The sequence below is a fragment of the Cynocephalus volans genome, chromosome 13 (genome assembly GCF_027409185.1).
Source record: "Cynocephalus volans isolate mCynVol1 chromosome 13, mCynVol1.pri, whole genome shotgun sequence".
Taxonomy (NCBI): domain Eukaryota; kingdom Metazoa; phylum Chordata; class Mammalia; order Dermoptera; family Cynocephalidae; genus Cynocephalus; species Cynocephalus volans.
In genome coordinates, this window is record NC_084472.1 from 62,386,406 (window position 1) to 62,409,248 (window position 22,843).

Here is a 22,843-nt window from a genome sequence, read left to right on the forward strand (position 1 = left end):
TATGATGGCCAAATCACATGACTAGTATGTTCATCATTACAAATCATAATTACTCTTTGTGTCCCTTATCTAATTCTTCCCCCTTTCCCACCTCTAGTAACTATAGGTCTGTTCTCTCCTGAAAGTTCAACATTTTGTTGTGGTTTTTCTTCCTTCCTCCCTCCCTCCCTCCCTCCCTCCCTCCTTTTCTTAGCTCCTGCTTACGAGTGAAGACATGCAGCATTTCTCTTTCTGTGCCTGGCTTACTTCACTTACCATAGTTTTCTCCAAACTCATCCATGTTGCTGCAAATGGCAGGATGACATTCATTTTATGGCTGAGTAGTATTTCATTCTGTATATATACCAGATTTTCCTTATCCAGTTATCTGTCAATGGACATTTAGATTGGTTCCATATCTCGGCTATTGCAAATAGAGCTGCGATGAACATGGAAGTGCAGATATCCCTTCAACATGATGATTGCCAGTCCTTTGGGTATATTTCCAGAAGTGGTATAGCTAGATTGTATGGTTCTATCTGTAGTTGTATGAGGAAGCTCCATAGTGTTTTCCACAATGGCTGCACTAATTTACAGTCCCATCAACAGTGTAGAAGAGTTCCATTTTCTCCACATCCTTGCCAGATTTTGTTATGTCTTTTTGATAATAGTCTAACTGGCATGAGATGTTATCTCAATGTGGGTTTGATTTGTATTTCCCTGATGATTAGTGATGTTGAGCATTTTTTCATGTACCTGTTGGCCATGTGTATGTCTTCTTTTGAAAAATGTCTATTCAGCTACTTTGCCCATTTTTAAATTGGATTATTATGGTTTATTATTTTTTAATAGCAAAGTTGTTTGAGTTCTTGTATATTCCAAATATTAATCCCTTGTTGGATGTATAGTTTGCAGATATTTTCTCCTGTTCTGTAGGTTGTCTTTCACTCTGTTGATTGTTTTCTTTGCTGAGCAGAAGCTTTTTAGTTTGATACAATCCCATTTATTTTTTCCTTAGTTGCTTGTGCTTAAGGGATCTTATTCATAAAATCTTTGCCTAGGCCTACATCCTGAAGTGTTTCCACTATGTTTTCTTTTAGGAGTTTTATAGTTTCAGGTCTTATACTTAATTATTTAATCCATTTTGAGTTGATTTTGGTATATGTTAAGAGGTATGGGTCTAGTTTCATTTGAATCAATTTTTCTGGAAATGGGTGGGAAAAAGCCTGTATTGATCTGTGTAGGATCAGAAAAGAAGAGGTATTTGAACTGTAGTTTACAGATGGTGGAGGAGATTTTTAGCTATTGGGAAGGAAAAATGAGTATAATCAAAGGCAGTATTATGAGAGGTACAGCATGCTTAAAGAATCAAAAGTGGTGGAATGGCAAGAGCAAAGTATGTGTCAAAGAAAGAAGCTATGATAAGGCTGAAAGTAGTGTCAGATAAGCTGAGAGTGTCAGATTGAGAAACTGTAGAAGACTTGTGGCCTTTGAGAAATACGAATTTAAAGAATAAATGATTAATTTTAATAAAAGCTAATAATTCTCAATAACAGATACTGGGAAAGAAATTTCTATACATGAAAATTACAATTAACAATAAATTAACTCCCTATTTATCTCCAAATAATTGCAAGCCATAAAATTAAAATTCAGCAAAGTAATCTGTACTTTTTTGAATTTGTTTCTGTGGTTGGACTTAAATTGCAATAGTTTTATAAGGTCTATTTTTTTCTTTAAAAACTGTATACAGAAAGAAAAATGTAAGACAATAACAATGGAAACTGACATTCGTCATTCAACTTCAGTAAAAAAGAGTCACCAAAATAAAGTACATAATTCATAAGTGGCATAATAATCATATTAAGGACCTACTTCTGACGTCAAAGATTATTAAAGTGCATTACACAGTTATTAACTCATAAATTGCTGCCAGATTTATGGATTATCTAACCAGAATGAATGTAATCTTATAAAATGTGCTAATAATTTTTAAGTGGATAGGGAAAATAGAAAAATCATTATGAAACATTAAGCTTTGCTAACACAGATTTCCTTCAGCATAAGGAAATAGGCCCATATTATTTTCAGTATACAACACTATATTCTTGCAAAATCAAAAGAGAAAGAAAATATGTTTACTATTGTTTAGGCCTTTAAATATAAAAAAGAACTAGCACAGTCATGTGAAAGATGTCAAATATCTCAATTATCACTAAATAAATCCATGAACATTTTAATGTATAGAATAATACACATACATTATCTTTAACTATATATACAAATATTACAAATGAAATTATCTAAAGCAACTTCACATTTAAATAAGTTATTCTATTGTGTGGCTAGTCAAAAGAGAAAAGGCATAAATTACAAAAAACGTAACTTATGTAGAAAAAAGTCATATTTTGGGGCCGACCCCGTGGTGCACTTGGGAGAGTGCGGCGCTGGGAGCGCAAAAGCGCTCCCGCCGCGGGTTCGGATCCTATATAGGAATGGCCAGTGTGCTCACTGGCTGAGCGCAGTCCAGCCGGTCACAAAAAAAAAAAAAAAAAAAAAAAAAAGTCATATTTTTATTTTATTGAAATTATTATTTCTAAATATGAGATTTTATATATTGTGAATGAATTATTTTATAAATAATTAAGAAAAGATTAGATATATGAATATTTAAACAAGGAGAGTAAAACCAGGGAAGAAAATATATAAAAAGAAGAAGCTGAATGAACAGCATTAAAAATTAACACCCAAATAAATACATACAATGAGAACTATTTCTGAAATAATAACTGCAAAGAGACTTCTAAATACACCTCTGACTCTCAGATATGGTTTGATCGCTGCTTAAAAATATATTTCCTAGGTATATTCATTTCATTTCTGGTTAATAGTCTAAACCCTATCTCTTTCTCATTGCAAATTACTGAAATATTTAGATTTTACATTGAGTTAAAAAATGGTCTATCCTTAAATCTTTGTATGCTGATATCCATGTGCATAGTTTTGGTTCTTGAGTTAATTTGACCTATATGAAAACAGGTCAGAGGAATTTTAGAAATTTTTATGGAAGAGTGAAGATGAGATTATTTTGTTAGTTAAACCTCGATAGCAACTTGTTGGAACTTACTACTATAATAGGCACATTTTGTAAAAAGTTTTCAATCTATCTTTAAAAAAAACTCTAATTATTGTTCTTCCTTTTTTTTATATCTCAACTCTATAAATGTAAATTAACCTAGAATTATAATTTTTTTCCAGCTGAAACAAATAAATATACTAATTCTTTCATAACTAACATATGGTACTGTCTATAGTACAAGTATTTTTATTTAATTATGAGAGACATTATCCAAATAGCATTTTAAATGATAGCTTTAGCAATTATTTTTGTGTATACTTTATTTATACTATTGCTTTATCACTACAGAAATTATCCACCCTCCAGAAATCTGCATTTTATAGAATCCTTTAAATCCTTTATATATATACACATATATATACATTTGTATTTCAATTTGTTCCAAAATTTTTGTCTCTAAAAATTTGCATCCCAATAATCATTTAACATAAACACATAAGATTCATGTTAAAAGTAACATGTGATAAACAATGCAAATACAAACATCTAACATATCTTAAAATTACTTTTAAAAGTATTAAATTACTTAAAATGTTGAATCTATTAACGCACTGGTGTTATTAACCTAATATTGCACTGTTTCCATATCTGGCACTGATTTGCTAACATATGCTCGGTGCTCAAATTATATGCAGAGTAAGTGAATGGGTAAATGTAAAATGCAAGTTCTTCTAACAAAGTCGGGCATGCATTTTTCTTGCAAAATCCAGAGAAAAATCACACTCAATATTTCAGTCTGAGCTCCACAAACCACATAAAATGGTTTAAACCATAAATTAGAGAGGAATACTTTTCAAAAATGTCCTCATTTTTAGTATTCTTCTTAATTTTTTCCATTAACATTCATTTTCTTTATCCTGGCATATGAATGCCCAGCGGGCACCCATGCCTCATTGCTTTAACATATGCTGTTTTAGTTGCTGAAAATAATACGAGGCAACAAATTTTGGGGGAAAATGTAGCTTCTGTTCAGCTGTAATCAAAAGCATTAACATGCAAGATCATGCCCAGATAAGATATTCTGATCTTCTATGTCAAAATGAGGAAAGCTCAGTTTCAAAATGATCTCAACTTTGTTGACTGAATGCCTCTGGAAAATAAGGCTTTCACAGCAACTCTTAGAGATGCCTCCAGAAATTCTTAGACTTTATGGTAAAGAAAAATTTGAAGCAGACTGCTGCAATGAAGTAAATTTTATACATTTCCCTGGTTAAATATTTCAATAAATTATAGAGATAACTGGAAGAGATTCTTACATGGCCAATGCCAAAACTACTTTAGAATAAAACAGAAGAAAATCTGGCTTTTAAAACTAGTATTTTTTTTTTACATTAAATTAATTTTACAGACTTAATTTCAACTTGTGAAGCAATTTTAAAATCAAACTCTGACAAAATACTTAAGAGTAAATATACCTGTCATTCAGGTCAACTCTCCTGCTGGAAAAAGAAAACCGGATAAGCTAAACAAATATGAAAAAACATATGTGAAGCAAGACTGAGCCAGGCAACCAGTGATGATTTGAAGGAGGGTCTTTCGAGATGAAGACCAGAGATGTGTGTGCACACTTGAGAGCTGCTTTTCCTACAGAAGGATCTTGTTTATGCGAAAGCTGTGGAGGGAAGTCTGAGAAAGCTGAGTTTTTGGCAATTTCCTATGTCTGTGATGACAAATTTGGAATTCAGAGCCACAAAAGAAGAAAACCTGTGAAATATACCAGAATTAAAGTTAACATTCTTGAAACAGTGCACATTAACAGTACATGTGAACCAAAACTTAGAAAAATACTACTAAGAAGTAACCCCAGAATAAAGTATATTTTACATGTATATACATCTAATGATATAGATGTAAACATTCTAAATTGAAATTTGACAGAACAAAAAAAAAAGAAATAGTCACAACTATAATCACCACTGGAACATATTATACATATTTCTCATACATTAATAAATGAAGCAGCAAAAAGATGTCATTATGGACACTGGAAATTTGAACATGATTCACAAAATTGAATGAAATGCAACTTGTGGTAATGAGTATGCTGCCAGTGTGAATCTGGCCCTCACATCATGGGCAGGAGGGGTGACAATCAGGTTTGTATCTCATGAAAATTCATAACCAAAAAAAGAATTAACATATATGGAATGCTGTTTGCAGAAAATACAGAATATACAATCATTCAGATGTGTTAGAATATTCACCAGCACTAACCAAATATAGGAGCATGAAGTCATTCTCAACAGATGTCAATCAATCAAATTTGCAGATGTTGTGCTATCTGATAACAGATTTAAATGTGTGGATGCACCTTTAGTGATGCTAAGAAGGAAAAATATAACTTTGAGGAAAAGAAAGTCTACAAACCAATGACCTGAACAAATACCTTGAGAAGACAGAAACAGAAGAGCAATTTAATTCAATGCATAAATTAATAAAATAAAAAGCAGTATTCAGGAAATAATGAACAAAGGCAAACTGTGGTACTTTGACAAGATTAATAAAATTAGTAACACTATAATAAAACTGAGAACAAATAAATGGAGAGAAGGTAGAAGTTGTAATCATCAGGGATGTAAAATATGGCTATTAGTAGTAGTCCGAGAGACAGTAAAGAGATACCTCTAATTGTTAAATATGTTTATATTTGTTTATTCGGTGGCACACTTACCTTGCTTATAATTTTAATTAAAATGGCATTAGAGTTCTTTCAACTTCAACGACGTTTACTGTTCCAGCAAATACTTTGTCAAATGTAAGTAGTTACTTTCTAATCCATTTTTACTTGGATATTTCATTAGGAAAGTCTGCTGAGTATTATCAAATCTCTTTTCAGTGTGTGTTAAAGAAAACTGAATAAAATAATTCATCCAGAAAACAAAAGGAATGAGCTAGGTGATCTCTAAAGCTCTTTCTAAGAACTCTTAACATTTTTTTTTTTCAGTACTGTTCAGACACAGGAGGGAAGAAGGTAGGATGTGTTTGTAAAGAGAGGACTACAAAATATGATGCTGAGTGTGGGCCACAGGTGGAGGATAATTTTGGAACAAACAAGAATGTAAAGTATGAGATTTGGCAATGAAATAACAAACTAGGATCAGCAACTGCTCTGTGCAATTTATAAATGCCAAAGCCTCAAAACTTTCTTCCTTTCTAATCTGTACTTTGTTATAGGATATATCACATTGGAAAACTGCACTGTCTAGCATAAAATCAATGCTCAAATTAATATTTTTGAACCACTGACTGAATGCATTATCTTATCTGATTCTATAGTTTTCAGTCTACAAGATTATTCAGAGTTGCATACATTTCCCCTTATCCCTGGCTGCTCTTTGTACATGACCTCACACAGGGGAGTTACTTGCAATCTGTGACCTCAGAAGAGCCTGAGACACCAAAGAAGACTTAGAGCTCTCAGCATCTTTCTTAGTTTCTTGCTTCCTTCCTAATATTTTCTTCTCTATAACTTTTATCATCTTTATAATATGTATTTGTATACATGTGCATTTTTCCCACACAATTGTGATCCACTTAAGGGCAGGGAAAATTCAATCTAAAGACTCAAGAATCATTTTTTAAGGAATAACTGACCGCATTATAACGATTATCCAAATCAAGAGGCAGAAGCCATATATAATACTACAGTGTATGGTCAGGTAGAAGAATTGCTTTCTTCAGTGGAAATGATGGTGAATCCTACATATTTTTAGCTTATAAAAACATATTACATATTACTATGATGTACCAGGAGTGTGGAAAGCTGAATGTGTGGCTCTTATGGTTAAATTCAGTTACCCTTGCTTCTTGGAAGAGAAAAGTGTAAGGTATCCTCTCAGAATAAGACATCCTATTCGTGTGGCTCAATTTTTGTGAATCTGTTCTTTGCCACCATGCTTCCAGCTTGGGACAAAGGTGCTAGCCTTTTATATTTGGCACAGGGAAGACCAAGAGGTTTGTCTTCCCTCCCGTTGTGGAGGACATTTAACTTTGCCTGTCCTTCACACAAACAAGATCGTCAAGACTAACAAACCAGAGAGCTGGACTTCAGTCAGATTTGAGGAACAGTGATTAATAAATCTGCCAAAGACAATGAACAGTAATTTGGTCTATTAACTCTGCTGGATTTATTCAGTTAATGACCAAGAACTAAAACACCCCACTGAGAAAAAGAGGATGTGCTTCTGTTTGTGATCCAGCATACCCAGGTGTACAATGGTGAAGTTGCAATAGTACAATTCAAACCTGGCAAGGCTGGGTCCTGGCAAGAATATAAGGCAAAGGTTTGGATCTATTTTCACTGCAGAGTATGAAAAATATCATATAGGATGTTCTTTGCTGATTAAAATAATAGAAAGAAACACTTCTCTTTTACAAGAAGCAAGAGTAACTGAACTTAATCATACCAGAGACTTTTAATGCTTTGTTTTAAGCAATCTCTCTTTTCACTCTCTTATTTTCTCTCAGGCACTGATAGATGATGATTATGTTTAAAATCTTCCACTAGGTCCTCTTGCAGTTTGTAAATCAGATCTTCGTTTGGAGTCTAAAAATTAAAGGGTGTAATCTTTATACCAAGATTACATTTTAAAAAATAAATTATTTTGGAAGTGGTTTAAATATTGCATCATTATTTTAAAAAAGCAATAGCATCTTTTCATTTTCTATGCCTTGTTCTTTCTAAAATCTCATTTTGCCCTTAGGTTACCCAGCTTTGTACAAATACGTGTAAGTCACATATTCATATTTTCCATCTTTTTGAGTATAAAATCTGTAGAAACAAAATGTATTATCTTTCTTTATGCACAGCCATACTTGGGCAACTTCTTTTCGTAGTAAAAACTAAAAAACAGTCTTGCTAGGTATAGCATAATTGTGTTCTCTTACATTCATTTAAGGTATTCTTTATTCTCATTATTTTCTTTTACAGTGAATTGAAACTATTTCTATTCAATTCATATTTCTAACCATACTCTACTTAAAGGTAAAAATGTCCTTAATTTCTGCAAATACTCTTTGTATAACCTAATACCTACCAGATAACAATACACACACACATATCCATGTGTGTATGTGTGTGTCTTATTTTGGTACCAAGTGCTGAACTCTCAACATTTTGTTCTTATGGCAACATTGGGATTTGAAGAAGAAAAAAAAGTTAATAAGATCATTAGAAAGTATGCTATAAGCCTTTCATTATTTCAAATTAACGCTTGTATATGTGACAAATGCAGCTGCCATGGTTTGCTCATTGAGGTGCACACTCTGCCACTACAAAAACTACAGAACATCAGGCAATGAGCTAACTGTGCCCAGAAGCCTCTTCATTGTGAACACACTGCACATTTATTGTATAATAATCATGTACCTCCAATGAATTGAAGCTCTCCTGAACACTCTCATTGTACTTACTCTGCTAAACTGCATAGTTATTATATTTCCCAAAGTTCTATTTGGAAAAGTTTGCCCAGAGTATATGCTGAGTCATTTGGCAGTAGCAGAGTATATGTACGGAAATATTACAGAATACTGATATGCAAGACAAAAAATTTAAGGTTCTTCTTGGGGAGCAAAGATAGAATTAGTATATTCTTAATCATTTCTCTTGATGATTCTGTGCATTTAGCATTCAATATTTTCTCCCCTTCTATGAGGTGCCTGATATCTATTAGATAATTCTGAAAAACAATATTTTGACAAAACTATTTCTAATGCTAGTGCCAGGGAGTGATACATATTCATATTTGTAGCAATCCAGTAATGTGCATATTAGGTCATGTAAAATTAACATGGAGAAAATACAACCTACAGAGTAAGAGAAAAAATTTGCAAATTATGCATCAAACAGAGAATTAATATCCAAAATACACAAGGAACTCAAACAACTTCACAGTATAAAAACAAATAACCCAATTAAAAAATGGGCAAAGTAGAAGAATAGACATTTCTCAAAGGAAGATATACAAATGAACAACATACACATAAAAAAAAGTTCAACATCACTAAGCATCAGGGAAATACAAATCAAAACTGCATTGAGATATCATCTCACACCAGTTAGACTGGCCAGTTTCGAAAAGACAGACCCTAACAAATGCTGGCAAGGATGTGGAGAAAGGGGAACCCTTCTACAACATTGGTGGGACTGTGAACTAGTACAGCCATTGTGGAAGACAGTGTGGAGGTTCCTCAGACAACTATAGATAGAAATGCCATACAATCCAGCAATCCTATTGTTATCCAAAGGAATGGACAACATCATGTTGAATGTGTACCTTCACTCCCATGTTTATTGCTGTTCTACTTTCAATAGCCAATAGTTGGAACCAAGCTAAGTGTCCATGGTAAGATGACTGGATAAGGAAAATGTGCTATGTTCACACAGTGGAATACTACTCAGCCATAAAAAGAATGAAATCCTGCCACTTGCAGTAACATGGATGAACTTAGAGAAAATTATGTTAAGTGAAGTAAACCAGGCCCAGAAAGAGAAATACCACATGTCCTCCCTTCTAAGTGGAAGGTCAAAAAATAAACAAATCAACAAAAAAAGGAAGAAGGAAAGACACAACATTCACAATAATATATTGAACTTTCAAATGGAGAGAACAGAACTGAGGTTACCAGATGTAGGAAAGGAGGAGAGAAGTAAGGGGGGAATTGGTAAAGGGCCACAAAAAAGATTACATTGTATAATGTTGAATATACTAATTATCCTGATTTGAGCTTTATGTATCATACACAGGTATTGATATTCAACTCTGAACCTCACAGATATGTACAGTCAAGTATATTTCAAACAAACACATAAATAAATAAATGAACTTCATGATGTTATGGAAAAATGAGAACATTAAAATGAGGGAAAACTAAGAATTGCAAGAAAAATCAATGTTAATCATTCTATTACATACAATGCAGATTGCATTTATGGCTTAAGCATATATATTACCATATTAGTTTGCTAGGGCTGCCATACAAAAAAATCAGCATGGACTAGGCATTGTAAACAGAAATTCTGGAGGCTGCAAGTCCAAGATCAAGGCATGAACTGGTTTGCTTTCACTTGAGACCTCCCTGATTGGCTTGCAGATGGCCACCTTCTCACTGTGTCCTCATCTGGCCTTTCCTCTATGCAAGTACATCCTTCATGTCATGTCTTCTTATGAGGGAACCAGTAAGATTGGATTAAGGCCACCTTTATGATTCATTTAACCTCTTTAAAGGCTCTATTTTCAAATACAGTCACATTGGGAGGTAGGGCTTCAATTTGCAAGTTTTGGTGGAGGGGTGACACATTTCAGTTTATAACAGTTACTAAAGCTAATTGGAGTATTTGTCAAGTTTGTAATAGAAAAAGTAAAACTATTTGATTTTCTTTCTTTAGGAGAAAGTAATTTTCTTTATTTTTAATATCCAGTGAGTAAAGCCCATTGTGATTCAGAGCATCAGCGTTTTAGTGATGGTTTGGTTTGGAGCTTCCTTATTCTCTACAGCAACAATTCGACTTTGACAGATTTGACACTGTTCTCTAAGTGATAGACCATGTCTTTTTATTTGGGGTAAAAAGTAATAATTACTTCTTAGGTGGTCTCTTATAATAGAATATCAGTAGTAAACTTAAATTTGTATATAAATGGATGTTTTTCCAAGATTTTTTTCCTCCCAGATCCTTTTTTTTTTTTTTTTTTTTTTGTCTTTTTGTGACCGGTAAGGGGATTGCAACCCTTGGCTTGGTGTTTCCTGCACTGTGCTAAGCCAGTGAGAGCACCGGCCATTCCTATATAGGATCCGAACCCATGGCGGGAGCACCGCTGCGCTCCCAAGTGCTGCACTCTCCCGAGTGCGCCACGGGGCTGGTCCCAGATCCTTTTTTTTATTGGTTATGAATATTCATGTGATACAAAGCTGATAGTCACCCCTCATGCCCATGATGTGAGGGCCAGATTCATACTAGCTGTATACCTGTTACCACAAATTGCATTTGTACCCTGTGTCCACCACACAATTATCCCCAACCTCTCTCTCCCTCCCACTTCCCCCCCACCCGCACTCATTTTTGTAGCCCAAGGAATATTCTCTCCCTTTGCAAGTCCAACAAACTTCTGTGATCTTTCTTTCCTTCCTTCTTTCTCTCTTAGCTCCCACATATGACTGAGAACATGCGGTATTTATCCCTCTGTGCTTTGCTCGTTTCACTCAATATAAGTTTCTCCAGGCTCATCCATGCTGTTGCAAATGGGAGTATTTCATTCTTTTTTATGGCAGAGTAAGATTCCATAGTGTATATATACTATAGTTTCCTTATCCAATCATCCATCGATGGACATTTAGTTTGGTTCCATATCTTGGCTATTGTAAACAAAGCTGCGATGAACATGAGAGTGCAGGTATCCCTTCGACATGATGATTTCCATTCTTCTGGGTGGATACCCAGAAGTGGGGATGCTGGGTCGTATGGAAGACCTATCTGTAGTTGTTTGAGAAACCTCCATACTGTTTTCCATAGTGTTTGTACTAATTTACAGTCCCACCAACTCGGTAAGAGTGTTCCCTTCTCTCTTCACCCTCGCCAGCACTTGTTATTCACCATCTTTTTGACTATAGCCAGTCTAACTGGGGTGAGGTCATATCTCAATGTGGTTTTAATTTGCATTTCCCTGATGACTCATGATGTTGAGCATTTTTTCATGTACCTCTTGACCATTTGCATGTCTTCCTTAGAAAAATGTCTATTCAGCTCCTTTGCCCTTTTTGTTAATTGGGTTATTTGTTTTTTTACTGTGTAATTGCTTGAGTTCCTTGTATATTATGGATATTAATCCCTTGTTGGATGCATAGTTAGCAAAAATTTTCTCCCACTCTGTAGGTTGTCATTTCACTCTGTTGATTGTTTCTTTTTCCATGCAGAAGCTTTTTAGTTTGATATAGTGCCATTTGTTTATTTTTTTCTTTTACTGCTTGTGCTTTTGGGCTCTTGTTTATAAGGTTTGTACCCAGACCTAGTTGCTAAAGTGTTTCACCTATATTTTCCCTTAGTAATGTTACAGTTTCGGGTCCTATATTTAAGTCTTTAATCCATTTTGAGTTGATTTTAGTGTATGGTGAGAGGTCCATATCTAGTTTCCTTCTTCTGCATATGGATATCCAGTTTTCCCAGAACCACTTGTTGAAGAGGCAGTCTTTTCCCAGATGTAGATTTTTGTTGCCTTTGTCCAATATTAGATGACTAGAAGCCTAAGGGGTGTTCTCAATTCTATTCCACTGGTCTGAATGTCTATTTTTATACCAGTACCATGCTGTTTTGGTTAAAATAGCTTTGTAGTATAATTTGAAGTCAGGTAGTGTTATGCCTCTGGCTTTATTATTTATTTATTTATTTTTTGCCCAGGATTGCTTTGGCTATTCAGGGTCTTTTGTTGTTCCATAACCAAGGATGTGAAAGACCTCTACAATGAGAACTACAAATCACTTCTGAAAGGAATTAAAGAAGACACAAAAAGACAGAAAGATATTCCATGCACTTGGATTGGAAGAATTAACATTGCAAACATATCTATACTACTCAAAATGATCTACAGATTCAATGCAAACCCCATCTTCCCAGATTCATAAGATGATTGAACATTAACTTACAATAGCATCAAATTACAGGCTCATTGTTTACACTGAAACCTCAGGGAAAAGGGGAAAACAAAAACAAAAACAAAAACAGCAGTATATGAAATAGAAAAAAGTATAGGATTTTAAAAATCAAAGATCCTAATTAGTATTATGATTTTGGTGTAAAAGAAAATGTTATCTGTAGTACACTAACTCCATAGAAACACTGAAAGCATTTTTACTAAATATGGCATCAAATGTCCTATTTCTTTCTTTGATTTAGAGCAGGACCAACCATTACCTAAGATCAGAGAACTAGAGAGTTGGACAAGATATATGAATATGTTTCATGGTAAAAGTATCTAATTTTGGTGATGAGTTTATAAGTAGGTTTATAAGTAAGTGTAACTTGACATCAAGAATATGTAGGCCTATTCTGTAGTCTATACAATTCTAATCTCCTTTCGAAGTATGTTCTTTTCTCTTACTGTTGTAATTTTATGTTCCTATAATTTCATGATATTTCTGCTGCAAAGAGAGGAGATGGACAGAAAACTAAAACTTGAGGCCCCATTAGATCCCTGTAAATAATCCATGAGTATATTCTGGTTGTCTATTTTCAGGGTGAGTGAAGACTTTGTCTTGCTTGAAAGGGATAACAGTAACAGTGGGAAAATATCTGCTTGTTTTTTGAATTACTGAATTAGGGAACCACATTGCAGGAATCCAAATCTTACTGGTACTATTTTGAAGGAACTCTTGAATCTTTAACCCTTTGTTTGGAAACTACTAACTTTATCACCCAAAAACAATACAAAAGTAAAGATAATTAATAAAATCAAAAAATACAATTAGCAAAATTTTCAGAAGCCCTTTAGATTCCCCAGCCTAATACTGTCATTACATTTGATTATATCAAGATCAGCCCCATTTAAAATCCACAAGTTATCTTGTTATAAGTGAATAAAAGGACATGTCATGCATTTGTAAATTTTACTTCCTGAAGGCTAGGTTCTCTCTTATTTGGGCTAATGTGACTAAGTGCCCCAAAAGAAAAATATCACAATGTCACTAAAAGATTCAAGCTACATTTCTTAAATAACTACATAAACTGACACTAAGATATTGGACTTCTACAAAAGACACTAGAGAGAAATTCTCTGTCAATAAATATAATTGAAAAGGGCCTTATTAGGTACAGTAAAATTTCAAGATGTTAACACCCAAATTCAGATTGCCCCCCCCCCAAAACCATAATTTTCTCCTGACCTCTGGGCATCCATTCTATCAATAGATCTCAAGTTGTGGAGTCTTAGACATTTTCCAGGATCTATGGCTACAGATGTCATTAAAACACTGCCAGAGAAATTAGCTCATCAGAAATCAGAACTGTATTATGGCTATACCTGCTAAAGTCAACAGTTCACTCTATTCAGACACTCCAGCCTGCTTTGCAGCAACTGTTTACCTCCACTCAAGCATTTTTTTCACCTAAGAGATTTGCTTCTGTTCAAATAAATTATGCATGCATTTTCAATATATTCTGTGCCTCTGTAACTTACTACTTCATTTGTAAACACAACTTATTCCAAACTGCAAGAGACCAGTTATCATGAATAATCACAAAATCCTTGGTTTCCTCTTAGTCAAAGAGGAATTTGAGCTTTAACAATACTTCTTGCTTTAACTATATAAAATCACTGTGTTGGCTAATTTAGTTCATCCGAAATCTTAAATGGTCTTACACATTGTCATATCATTTCATATCAGATAAATCAGTAACTCATTTTGTAAAAAAAAGGAGAAGGAACTCACTCTTGTCCAACTAAAAGAAAGAAGCAGCATTTCCTGGACCATCTCTTGATCAGCAAATTGTAAAAATGCTACAACAGATCAATGCTCTCCACCTAACTGTCTGCTCATAGCCCAAAAAGGTAACAGAATATGAAAAGAAGACATTCAGCCAGGAGTTGTCCTGGCACTTAGCAGCAGACCTTAGTGTTCTCCTGTTGAACATAAACTATTTCACAGAACATCAGCATCAGACAACTTAGTGAACGTGATAGGCCAAAACAAAGACAAAAGCTCCATAACCATGTTCAAGTAAAGATAATATCAATAACTTTTCCAAATGACAAAAATGACTATATATCCCCATTTCCTTTTTAATATGAGCAACAGTGGTTTCCTTTGGGAATGAGAGTTTTGACCTCTTTTTCTTTCCTCCATCACTGATGAAATTATTATGATATCCAAACATAGACTCAATCAACCTCAGTTCCATACAGCACAAAACCCCACCTTGAACTCTCCCTTAGATCACCTCTGACAAACTCAAATCTTGTGACGCAGGTTTTCTAACACCTCTGACGGAGACACCTGCAATTCCTCACAGAGTCCATTGCTCCATGGCTATAAGTTAATGAACTCAAAGGTGTCTGACTACTCGTTTGTTCATGGCAGTCCTTGGCTGCAGGATATTGGCAGTGGTTTAGATTTGAATACGTATAGTGCGGTTCTCTCCAGAAAGTTCATAAGTTAGTCCCTCAAGTGCTAAAATATTAACATAAAAGATAAAGATGAGATCAAATTTTCTTCCTGCCAACTGTAGTCTGATATGCTGTCTCAGTCAAACCTCTTACCTAAAGAGAAATGACTAGACAATAAAATATTATGATTAAATATAATTTGTGAACAAATTTAAAAAGAATAATATTAATGTCAATAATGTGAAATATTTCAGGTATAAAATTATTGCAAAACCACCCAATGAGAAAATGATGCAATTCAGAGCAGCTCTCACTGTTGCAAGGTCACATATCTAATAAGTGGTGGAGAAAAATTTGAATCAGATTTTCTGACAGCAAATCTACTCATTTCACAATCCATGCTGCCCTGCCTGCCAGGATGTGAGACAAAATTCATGCTCTTTCTTGATAGGAAATCATATTTAAAGATCAAGGTGATATTTATGTCCTAATACTCTGTTCATTTTGTTATACCATGCTCTTTGCCTATGCAAAAAGTACAGAAGGAAGTAATGGCAATGTCAAGGGGATGTTAAAGCACTATAAAATGAGTGAAGTTAAAGGAATGAAATATGAAATATGTTACAATTGGAAAAAAATATCTTTTCAGGTATTTAAAATACTCTTATGGTAAAAAGGAATAATATTATTTTATGATGTTCCAAGTATAGAAGAAGAAGGGTGCTATAGGATGTTCACTGGTAAAATCTTCAATTTAACATAACCTCAGCCATTGTAGCAACTTTTTAAGGCAAAAAGGCTGTCATGGAAAGCAAATTGGTATCTCTGTTCAAGATATGCTGGACAATCATTTGGTAGAAAGATGGACAAAACATGTTCACTGATTGAAAGGGTATTAGAGTAATTCATGTTTTCCAAACCCGTGCATTTATAATTTCATGGTTTGAGTAGTAAGATTGAGGATACATATCACTAAATCATATGGCATTGCCACTGAAAGTGGAATTTAAAGTAGTCCTAAATTTTTTGAGATACAAAAACAAGTAGAAAAAAGATGTAGGTGGAAGTACCCATAGCAATTAACTACATTACAAAGCTTTACACTGTTTAGACACTGGATATGCTAGTATGGCATAAAAGAAATGCCAGAGACTGTTCTTGTCCCAACTTGGCCACTTGAGTTAGACAAGTTATTACCGTTCTTGAACCTCAGGTAGCTATCCTTACTGTGAAAGTTATGAGTAATGATGTAAAAGTAAGAGAGTCTTCAGTATTAAATAGCAATAAGAAACGTGGATCTCTAAGCATAGAATACCAATTGAAATTGATCAAAAAGAACTTTTGTTTTATAAATGAAATTGGTTGAGGCATTCTTAGAGTTCTAATTTTTTCAAGAAAATTTTACTGAATGAGATACTAAACTACAAAATGAAATAGTATTACGAGACATTTTGGAAAATATAAACCTGCATAGGACTGTGAACTATTATTATCATTTGCATTTTATGCCTATTTATTAAATTGAGGGCATATGCAAATTTCAGAAGCAGAATACAAGAAGATTGATTTTTTTAGTTGTTTTTTCGCTTCTTCCAGTAACAATTTAAGGGGATATCAGTCTTATAGCAGCAACTACTGTCCTTTAATGCTCAAGTAATATATTGAAGTGGTTTTTTTACTATAACACACTATTTGTGTGTATTTCAAAGAAATCCCGTTACTGGTTAGCAGAAGGTAGTTTGTGCTTTGTTGGAAAACTCAAGAGTTGAGGTATAAATAGGCAGAGTATAGATGATGCCTCTTGGCCAAGCAGGGTAAGGCGACACACTATTTATTTGGCTCAGCTCACACAGTCCATCATTGTTATAACCAATCATATTTTTAAAGCATTTTATTCTCCAGTATCAAGCAGCATTTATTACATACCATGCACTGTTTTCATCTATGACTGATAGCAATAGCTAGGGAAAAATGCCTTTTCCAGGAGTATAAAAAATGGCTTTACATGAAACTGATGTATTATATTGGAGACAGATCTAATAGGCCAAGTAGGCATGATGAACGGTACCCATGGACCTAGTAGATCTCATTGACTTTTAGTGAATTCTTGATTCTCATGTTCATACTTTGGACTTTCTGAAACAATGACATTTATAAAAGGAAATAGAACAGAGTCATATCTGAATCTTATAGTGTTCTCAATATAAGTAGAACTCAGCTTACTTACAGAGGAGGTTAGCTTGGCAGTTTGTCTTATCAACACCTAATGAAATCTCGACAGCTTTTTGGTTGTTATTTTTTGGCTGTGATTTGTGGTTGTTGTTTATTTTATTTTACCTTCTTCAGAAAAAATGAGAAACATAGTGCCTAGCTATGTTTGAACTCTTAATGAATTCTATGATACACTATTCTGTATATTAAATTTAATGAAAATCAATCTCCCACCATATCCTCACAGTATTGGTATCATTGTCATCAACAAAAATATAGCAATTATTTCAAAGGCAGTTACTCTTTTGCTAATATTATCTTTACTTTTTTATCACAGGGAAGAATACAAAAGTAAATTTTGGATTTGAATACCTAAACATTTTATAAGACATACATCTTATTTCAATCTTGTGCATGTGAATATGTGGACCTGAACCCCTTCCCCCCCTTGAATATTAACTGACTAGCTTTTCTGCTTCTGTGATTAGCTTGCACAAGGTTTTACAAGCCCCTGTGGGTGGGACTTTCTGGTAAGGGCAGGTAAAGGACTTCCCAAACCGCCCAAAGTACACCCAGTTCCAGGAAGGACTGACCAGTTCCTTATCTAGGGGCCACCAGGTCTGACCCAGAGGGGAAGACGATTAAGCAATACACTGTTCTTTGTTAGTGTGCCAACCCACCAAAAGCTACCAATGAATTTAAATGTCGATGACTAACAAGCAATATACAACTCATATCAGATATCAGATGACTAATAAGCAACTCATATCAAGCATATCAGATGACTAATAAGCAATAAACAACTCATTCGGTTGCCAAAGTCTGTCTAAAACATAGTATAAAAAGTGCCTGTGTTAAGGGCTCGGGGCTGCTTCTGTCCTGAAGACAGAGCAACCCCAGCATGCTGGAAATAAAAATCCTCTTGCTTGATTGCAGTGATCTCTGTCTCCTGGTCTTTGCGAGATGAGCCTTCCCAACAAGTAAGATTCGTGCTTTCAGGCCAGTCTTACAAATATCCAGTTTTTCTAGCACCATTTGTTGAAGAGGCTGTCCTTTCCTCATTGTATATTTTTGGCACCTTCATGAAAAATCAGTTGGTTGTTAAGTGTGTAGGTTTGTTTAAGGGTTCTCTCTTATATTCCACTGGTTAATTTGACCAGTACCATGCTGTCTTAGTTACTATAGCTTTATGGTATATTTTGAAGTCAGGAAGAGAGATGCCTCCCACTTTGTTCTTTTTGTCCAAGATTGCTTTAGCTGCTTTGGGGTCTTTTTGGTTCCATACATATTTTAAGATTTTTTTCTATTTCTGTGAAGAATACCATTGGTATTTTCATAAGGATTGCTTTGAATGTGTAGATTTGGGTAATATGGACATTTCGATGATGTTAATTCTTCTGACCTATGAACATAAGATATCTTTCCGTTTATTTCTGTCCTCTTTAATTTTTTTTTCACCAATATTTTATAGTTTTCATTGTAGAAGTCTTTCACCTCCTCGGTTAAATTTACTCCTAGGTATATCATTTTTTCGTAGCTATTATGAATGGATGGGATTACTTTCTTGATTTCTTCTTCTGCTATTTTGTTGTTGGTTTATAAGAAGGCTATTGATTTTTGTGTATTGATTTTGTATCATGCCACTTTACTGAATTCATTTATTAGTTATAGTAATTTTTTGGTGTAGTCTTTAGAATTTTCTATGTATAGGATCATGTCATCTGTAAACTAGACACCTATCTCTCACCATACACAAAAATCAACAAAAAATGGACCAGAGACCTAAACTTAAGACCCAAAACTATGAAACTACTAGAAGAAAATATAGTAGAAATGCTACAGAAAATGGGAGTGGGCAGATTTTTTTTTTTTTTTTTTTTTTTTTTTTGAGCAAGACTGCAAAGACACAGGCAACTAAAACAAAAAATACATAAATGGGATTACGTCAAACTAAACAGTTTCTACACAGCAAGGGAAACTGTCAACAAAATGAAGAACAACCTACAGAATGGGAGAAAGTGTTTACCAACCACACATCAGACAAGGAGCTAATGTCCAGAAAATGTAAGGAAGTTAATCAACTCATAAGCCAAAAAAAAAAAAAAAAAACAAAACAAATAACCCAGTTAAAAAATGGGCAAAGGACTTGAACAGACATTTCTCAAAACAAGAATTAATATGGTCAACAGGTACATGAAAAAGTGTCCAACATCACTAATCATCAGGGAAATGCAAATTAAAACCACAATATCATTTCATTCCAGTTTGAATGGATATTATCACCAAGACAGAAAATAAGAAATTCTGGCATGGACGTGGAGAAAAAAGAACTCTCCCACATTGCCGGTGGGACTGTAAATCGGTACAGCTACTGTAGAAAACTTTATGGAGGTTCCTCAGAGAACTAAAAATAGATCTATCCTATGACCCAGCTATCTCACTATTGGGTATATAACCAAAGGAATTGAAATCAGTACGTCAAAAATCAGTATGTCACCTAACTCTCACGTTCATCACAGCACTATTTACAATAGCCAAGAGATAAAATCAACCTAAAAATTTATCAACAAATAAGTGGATAAAAATTTGTGTTATACACATAAAATGAAATACAACGCAGCTATTAAAAAATATTCTATCATTTGCAGCAACATGGATGGAACTGGAAACCATTATGTTAAGTGAAATAAGTCAGGCACAAGAATGTCTTCCTCATGATCTCACTTATATGTGGAATCTAAAAAAGAAAAAAAAAGTGGTTCTCATAGAAGGAGGGAGTAGAATAATGAGGGCTGGGGGAGGAGGAAAAATCCTGGGCTAAGAGGTACCAAACTATGTTATCTACCCTAAGTGAATCATTGTGCAAGATATACATGTATTGAAACAACATACTGTACCCCACAAATATGTGCAAATAAATAAGAAAAATGCCTCCCAAAAAGAGATACATCTTGAGTATAATTAGAAATGCTTTAATAAAGCGAACTAAAATAAATCTGATGATTTTCTGCATGATATGTATGTATAAAAGTCAACACAAAACAACCCAGAATTGATGTTTTGAGAAATATCTTTGTACAAATCTATCAGTTACATACACTGCCCTGTCTAGGCACACACTCGTAGTAGCTTCTCCATCCATCTAAGCACCCTCCCACTGTGCTGAGATCTCACAGGTCCCGCCTGATCTTCAAAGCAGGTCTATTGCTCAAGGTAATTTTGCTTCAGCCATATTTTCCCGAGATTCTAAACTCTTTTGCTTTTATTACCTTTGGGCACATTACAATTTAGTGTCATTTCTCAAAAAAATATGGATTAAATAGTTAAGAATATAAAATTCCTCTCAATTTCTCAAGTGAAGTTTGCTCAGATATTTATTTCCCTTACATAACTTCATAGATATTCTTTATTCTGTTATGTCCCACTAGAATAAAATTCCTTGAGGGAAAATCTTGCCAATTGTTTTGCACAAAGGTGTCGCTTGCCCCTCTATCACTGTGTGGAACAGAGTGAGAGCTACATAAACTTTTGCTGGATAAGTGAATAAATGAATAAACTCCATCCTCACTCATGTTTAATACTTTGTTTTCCTCTGTCCTCATTTTATATATTTCCTCAAAATCTGACTTCAAAAATATTTACAAACGAGTGTTTGCAACTTAGATTAAGGATGACTTAAACTGTGTTAAATCTGTGTCAACACTATGTTAACATGCATTAACTCTTCCAAAGGATATTTGCCCTTTAACATTTTTTATCAAAAGGAATTTAAAACCTGCCTTCTGCATGCAAGTGGTTAATAATGTTCATTAGCCGGTAGGTGGCTGCCTTTTGGTTAATTGCTGCACTTACCCATATGTTTTTATGCTTACAGAATGCAGAATGCAGTAGAAAATGAATTATTGGGAATTAGTAATAATTAAGTGAAGAAGAAAATTAAAATTCTCTGAAGTTATGGTATAGACAATATTTGCAAGTATATCCTCTGAGCAATTTTACATATAATGAATGATTTTTAAAATGTACTATTACTAGAGCAAGATATGATAATTTGAAAATATATGTTTATCAAAGTAGAGATGGGCAAGAATATGAATTATTTATCTGGAACATACTCAACTATTAAATGTTAAATCTCTTGGTGATGTTCACACACCTATCTAACTTAAATTGTACATAAATGTTAAATGTTCTTTCATAGTTTAAAAAGAGCATATTTTTCTAAACAATTTTTCATCTTTGTCTTTAGTGTTTCACTAAATAATCGCCTGCTTTATCTAGAAAAATGAAGACTTTCCAATATTTATTGTATGCCTCAAAACATTTAGTAATAAAATTAATAAGCCATGTTTTTTATGAACCAAATTTTAAAATTGCTTTGAGAGTACTTTAAATTTTCTAGAAAGAATTTACATTGAATTTTAACACTGGGAAAAATCCTGTGCTTAATTATTGCTCATAGTATCTTTTTTATAATTTGTTGTCATGATTCTACTTCATCTTGATGAGATATCTATGAAAGATAATTTTATCTGTATTTTTACTTGAAATAAGAACATTTAAGTATCTTAGCTTTTTTATTGAGATACTATTATCTAATTCAAGTCATTCTCATTTAATAAAATTTAGAGACTATGCTTCATTGTCTTTGTAAGATACCAATACTGAATATAAAGACAAAAGTTAGTAACTCTGACTAGTTCTGAACCTTTTATGTGAAGTTGAACCTAATATTGGTCCTTTGAGTAAATTTATTTTAAAACTCAAATCCTCTTGACAGATACAATTTTTCTCATTCATCTTTTTGGAATATATTACAGTTGAAGCAACATTTGTATATTTAAGCAAAAATCTAGCCACTGGAAATGTAAAATAAGTCACCATCACAGATCATGAATATTTCCTTTGTTACTGATGAATGCATACTTCAAGATTAGAATTCAGGAGAAAACCAACTGCTTTCAGTTAATGACTAGCACTATTTCCATCTCCTAACAAAAAAATGAAAAATGTTCAGGGGCAACCTAGTGCTTTCTAGGTAGTATGAACCTGCATATTTCCTAATGTGTAATCTCTCCTAAGCCAATGGATTAAATTATTTTTTCATTTTCAGTTAAATCAATGGCTCCTACAACCAGCAAATTTAGTTATTAGGGAAACAAACAAAAAACTACATTTATTGCTTTTCAAGAGGTTATAGGCAAGTACTTAGGCAAATGTTGATCCTAAATCACTCTTAGGTACCTTAACATATTGCCCAGCAACTTAGAGGTGGAAATTATTATTTTTGCCATTTTTATTCTCCATAAAAACATTAGGTTTCCAGATAATAATGCTACATTTTTCCCTCTTCTCAACTTTTGTTCCAGGGTCTTATTTTATGCCATGTTTATTGCTGCAAATACATTTGCTCTAATGCCTT